The sequence below is a fragment of the Quercus lobata genome, chromosome 3 (assembly GCF_001633185.2).
Source record: "Quercus lobata isolate SW786 chromosome 3, ValleyOak3.0 Primary Assembly, whole genome shotgun sequence".
Classification (NCBI taxonomy): domain Eukaryota; kingdom Viridiplantae; phylum Streptophyta; class Magnoliopsida; order Fagales; family Fagaceae; genus Quercus; species Quercus lobata.
Window position 1 is genome coordinate 6,680,524 of NC_044906.1, and position 6,743 is coordinate 6,687,266.

Here is a 6,743-nt window from a genome sequence, read left to right on the forward strand (position 1 = left end):
AACCCACCAACGGAAACCTCCTACGTGACAAACGGAATGCACTGCTGGCTGACATGGTGCTGACATGGCACTGATGTGGCCATTAAAATATTATTAAAAAATTATTTGACATTTTTAAATGCCACATCAGCATTTTAATTAATAAAAAATTACCACAAAAAAATTAATTCCTCAATTTTAATTTTAATTAAAAAAATAAAAAACAAACAAAAAAAAAACTTTTTTTAGTTTTAAAGATTGAAGGTCTCTGTTCACCAAAAAAAGAAAAAAAAGATTGAAGCTCTCTCTTGGTGGTATACTCTACTAAATTAAAAAACCTAACCCCAACCCAGAACCAACCCGTATGTTAGGACCCTGTCACACCGTATACTAAATTAAAAAAACCAAACCCCAACCCAACCCAGATCTATTTATCTCTCTCTCTCTCTCTCTCTCTCTCTCTCTCTCTCTCTCTCTCTCTCTCTCTACACTCTGCATCATCAGCGGTGGCACGATGGCATTAACATCAACATCGACATCGGCAACTCCTATGTGGCTAACTCCTCCACCGCTATTGCTCCTCCAACTCAAACCCATTCTCCGCCGCTACCCCAAACCCGTTGGGTCTCAAAAAATCCCCCCTTCTTCTTCCATTTCCGATTCCTTCTCTCTCGGTGGGGTCATGGTGTTTGCTGTTTTGGGAAATGGGTTTGATCGACGGGGTGGTGGTGGTGGTGGTGGTTTTGGGATCTGTTGGTCGGTGGTGGTGGCGGTGGTTTTGGGATCTGGGTTTGATTGTGGTAGTGGTGGTGGTGGTTTTGGGATCTGGGTTTGATTATAGGTTTATGGGTTTATTGGAGATTGGTTTGTTTACTGGGTTTGAGTTCTTGGGTTGCTGGGTTTGAGTTCTTGATTTGCTGGGTTTGAGTTCTTGATTTGCTAGAGATTTGAGTTCTTGGTTTCTTCATTCTTCTTGTCAGTATTTAATATAATTTTTTCTTCTTGTTTTCATTTATGTCCTAGTGATTTGGGTTTGAGTTCTTGGGTTGCTGGGTTTGTGATCTTGTGATGGGTTTGAGTTCTTGGTTGCTGGGTATTTAGGAAGAATATGAAGAACAAGTTGTAAAATGAAGAACAAGTTGAAGAACACGAAGAACATTAAGAAATTTTTTTTAATTAAAATTTTTAATTAAATTAAATTTAAGGTTTTTTTAATTTAATTTATTTTTTAAAATTTTCTGACATGGCTTTTAAAAAAAATTAAAATGCTAACATGGCATTTAAAAAATGCCAAATAATTTTTTAATAATATTTTAATGGCCACATTAGTGCCATGTTAGCCAGCAGTGCACTCCATTTGCCACATAGAAGGTTTCCGTTGGTAGGTTGACGGTAGAGACCAAATTAGAATTGATTTTCTTTTTTTAGGGATTACATTAGTAGCAAAATCAATTTAGGGACCAAATCGAGAATCAACCCAAAATGTAGGGACCAAAAGTGCATTTTCACCTAAAATTTATAATAATTTGATAAGAATAGAGGAACCTCGTTAGAAAGGTTCAATTTCACTTTGTACATCACCAAGACACCAACATAAATTTTTTGGTAGTGAACCATAAATATTGTGTCAAATATTGTAAACAGATTCTTTTCTTATTTGGTTTTCTCTACCTCTTTTGTTCCATGTTTACCAAGTCAAAAAGTGGAACTATTAAAACATCTTTCCATGAAGTTTGGATTGATAAATTATAGAGATAGAATTTTGAAGTATGAAGGAGTCAAGGGAAAAAAAATGCATTTAAAAATGAAATAAAGTTTTGAGCATATATCTTCTGCATTTGCCTTGTCAAATGTGTATAATCTTGACACACTTTGAAAAGGACAATTGGTTCCCATGAAAATTGAAATTCACATTGAATTATTCGATTGCTACAAAGTTGCTCTTGACTTGAAAAGTTCTGAATTGATTCTCAGCCCAAGAAAATGATGGGGGAAAATTCAAGCAACAACTGCAGCATGCCAACAATCTACATGTTGTAAGAACTTCCCTGTGATGACAATTGTTTTGGTATGTCATAATTATCAATAACAAATCCAAGTGATACTGTGTGATACTCGAAGAGTCTAAAAAATAATAGCATCTTTAATTTTGTGCCAAAAGCCTTGTAACTCAACTAGTACATTTGAGTATTTCCAACTAAAACATTTTGATTTCAAATCCCTCATCCTCCAACTATCAATTTTTTTTTTTAAGCATTATTTATGGTGCCCCATGTTTATAATTTAAGCTCCACTTCTTATGTCCCTCACTTTCTACCGATTAAAAATATATATTCTTCTAAAAAAAAAAAAAAACTTTCTACCTATTAAAAATATATATAATAGAATGGTGTTATTTGTTCACATTTTCTACACACTTCTTACAGATATCTCTTATTTATATCATTAATATAACATCTATTAACTATAACTCACTATCTCTATAAAAAAAAAAAAAATTTGTAAAACTATAACTCACGATCATACAAATCCATTCACATAAAGCACACATTGTAATATGTTCTCTACATGTAGAATGGACAAAAGAAAGTTGTGTCCACGTTATTCGTACACATTTTCTACAAACTTCTTTGGCTTTTTTCTTTTCTTGTAAAATGCAATTCTTATTTAACAAAAATAAAAAAGTAAAAAGTATTACTTAATTTAAAATGAAAGTCAATTTTCACTAGATATTTTTTTTTTTTTTTTAAATGGCAACTAAAAAAATTTAAAATGTGAATTTATATTTTTGATTTAACAAATTTATATTTCATCTTTTTTAAAAATTTAAATTAAAGTTCTTCACGTTCTTGCATGCAATTTATAGGATAGAGAATGATGTAACGGATCTTATAAAAAGAATGGGATTGACATTTTAAAGATTTTTTATGGACCACATTATGACTTTTTTTTTTTTTTTTTTGAGGGAAATGACTTTTTAATTTTGGGAAACAAAAATCCAACTCACATCATATTTTAGGATGGAAATAATCTAGAGGTATAAATTTTTTTACAAATTTTTTTTATAAACTGTTGATGTGGTGAGTAATTATTAGTAAATGACAAAAGTAATATTAATGGTGGGTTTAGATGAAAACCAATAAAAAGTTTGTCATATCAATATTTTGTAAAAATATTGTAAAATAATTTGTGGCGGTAGGATTACTAAAGGAAAATAATAAGCTTATTTAATGACATATATTAAGGTGGTAATTTTTGGTTAGTTTAAAAAAAAAATATATATATATATATATATATACATACATATATTATGGGAATAATTTTGTGGTTAGTTTAGTTTCACTTTTACATGTGATCAACCGTCCAACACTAATACAACTTGATATCTTCAACGGGTCATAAAGTGTATGTCTTCCTAAACTTAAATTAGGAACAAAATTGTATTTTAAACAAAAATAATAATAATAAAATTTTAGTGACACAAAAATTGTCACCATATAACAAGATAGTAGTTCTAGGATTATAAACTATTCCACAATTTTTTTTGCACAATTCTAACAGGATAGATTGTAAGTAGTTATCTATCATCTACACATGAATCCACAAATTTTTTCTTCGCCACTCACACTCTATATCACATCACAGTTATGAGTCCATGACATATGGTCATTCTAAGGGGGAAAAAAGAGACTTTTTAATATAAATTTTTATTTTATTTTAATTCTTATGCTTTTTGAATTTTATCAGCTAAAATCATTTAGTAAACAAAAAATATTTTTCCTAATCATTTAGCACCTTGAAATGCACGGCAACTTACAACAAGGAAAGAGATTCTAAGGACAACTACCACTATGAAAAGGTAGGTTTTGCAAGCATAGAACTATTTCATGGAGCATAAGAGCATAATCAATTGACATAACATCAAATTTTTACTTAACTGAACTTCCTTTAGAAAATATGACAGATTCTGTAACAATTACAAAAATGAAATGTAAACTTCTAACTACATACATATGCCATTGACAAAAATCCAATCAACCCCCCCTCCTTGCATGCCCAGGGGTGGGGAGTGGGGGGAAGAAAAAGGATTTTACACGTCTCCTTAGCAGAATAATTATTTCCCAAGATTGTTTTTCAAAGTACATGCACTTTACAAGAAGGCACCGCCAAGCAGCAAGTCAGATAGATGATGAGTTAAATTGACATCACCAACATTCAGTATTCACATAGATGATTGGAGGCATCTATAAGCAATATTAGCTTCCATTTTCTCCAATAATCTGGGTGTGATTGGCCACATGAGTTTGAAGCAGCATACAAACATCACCATCCAAATGTTAAAACCAATCAACGTGTTGGGTTGAAGTTTCGGGTTGCTTCTTTGGCTTTAGGTACCGATTGTTCTCAAACTTGGCTTTAACTATAAGAGAATAGAGCAATTTTGCCTCAACTGATGAATTATAAGGCGTGCTCAAGATACTAAGATATCAAATAAACTAGAAATAGAAATTATAGTTAGAAGCTATAAGATATATCCCAAAATTGTAAGATAGTATGTGTCAGTGATATGTGATCACATCAAGGTTATTCATAGCACAAACCAGTGCATGTTTATCTTGGTCTTTTGGCAGTAATAGATATGGAGAAGGAGAATGCAGATTAAACACCAATCAATCGAAGTCAAGAACACATGCTCCCTTAATTTCTTTCACAAGTGTGGCTACAATGAAGTGATTCTATACAGTTCATTTGAATCAATTTTTGCACCTACAACAGTCAACAGTGATTTCCAAGAAGGTAAGAGATATGACTATCTACCTGTCTAGTAGCTCCTCTAAGATAATTCTCTGTGAAGGTGTAACATAATGGATACAACTTTTTGGGCACTACCCTACTGAATTTGGTAGTTTTCACCATGAACTAATCATATGCATAGATGTTTTAAAACTGAAATTTAATTAATTTCATTGGATCAAATTCATGTTAATAGTTGTTATAATACTATTGGAACTACCAAACTAGAAACTTTTTTTCTTTTTTCTTTTTTTAATGAATAAAAAGCCAAACTGGCAACTTGTGCCTTTTTTTTCAAATTCTTCTATTCTGTTTTTCTAAAATATCCTTAACACCATCCTGTAAAGTGGCTATATTATTAAAGCCAAAAATTTATTGTCCTCTATGGATAACAGAAGGTGCAGTTTTGCCTGAGAAAGATGCAATAACAGATGCAAAAAGAATGAGAGTCTAAACAACAAAATATATCAAAGTTTACATTTTACTTTACCATTTTTCTGTGAATTCTTCAATAAGATGTATAAGAAATGATTCTATATAATTTGAAAATACTAAAGAAGTCATGATGTTTGTCCTATAGAACATTTTCAAATCAGTAGATTTTGATGGATTTTGAGAACCTTCAATCATTTTAGTAAACTCAAGATAAATATTAAGTATCTCAGAAAAATTTTAATAAAAAAATATCCATGTGCAACTTGAAAAGTCATCAAGAAAATTGATGAATTCCCCCAATAGCAGGAATAGGAGATTATCTGCATACATTAGAGTGAGTGAATGAGCTTGAATGTCACAGAAATAGAAAACTCACTTTTATTAAAGGCTAAGCCTATGGTTTTCCAAGATAGGATGAGATACAATCAAAGGATCAAAAAGAGACCTAATCTAAAATACCCTTAGACACTAAAGTTTGGTCCCAAGATAGTGAATACCACAACTCCAAAGAGGTGATGCTATCTGAGTGTATGTAAAAAAGACAATTACGTGTAAAGATGTAAGAAGAAAAGCCATCCAACTTTACGTTTTGTCCCAATGGTCTATGCTATCTAAGGATTATGTACAACACAACCAATAGAAGAAAATCCTATGTGAAGCCCTAGCTCACACAATCGGCCAAATATATAAGAAATTTAACGAAAATTTAGGCATAAGATAAACATTTGAAATAGATAATTGAGTAGTAGTAACAATGCCTATAATGGTCATGGTAGAGCCACTGGCAATGTGATTGATAGGTATACGAATATGGATTTGTATGGTACAAGAGGTAGAATCAGGTGTAATATGAGTGTAGCAAGCAAGGTCAAGATATCAAAATGAGTGATTACCTCGTGCAACATAAAGAATAGAAGAGAATGCACCTTACGGGACAAAATGTTATTGATAAGAGTCTTTAGGTCAACTACCGTTAATGTAAACATGAGTTGAAAGACTAGCCAAAACTACTTGTGTTGGGTGGTGGGGTTGGGGGATGCAACAATATGCTGTTGATGTTGGCCATGGAAGCTAAGGATTGAGTGACATGGGCATGCCTTCGAAAGTATCCTACAGAAGGTGCAGAAGTGAGAATGATCATATTTAGAGTTAGATCGCTGAGAGCCAAAGCGATCATAGTGCTCATTCTGACGAATTGCAGATGCTGAAGGCGGATCAAGGGATGATGTGGCCAAGATTGTGTTACAAGGCCGAGATAGTAAGACTTGTAAATGTTACCTCTTATACAAGCTCCTTGAAAACTTTTTCAATTGAAAGCAAAGGAGAAAACTTTTTCAGTTGATCCCGATATTCACAAAATTTTGGGCATTGCATCTGTAATCCATGTTGGTTCATATGGTGAAATTTGATCCCACAGATATTGCATGTGTGGAAAAAAAAAATCATCAATAGATTGCCCTGGCTCTTGTTTGAGACGATATAGTTCAAGCATGAGCTGCCTTGGCACTATTCGCAAGAGCAACCTTTATATAAGC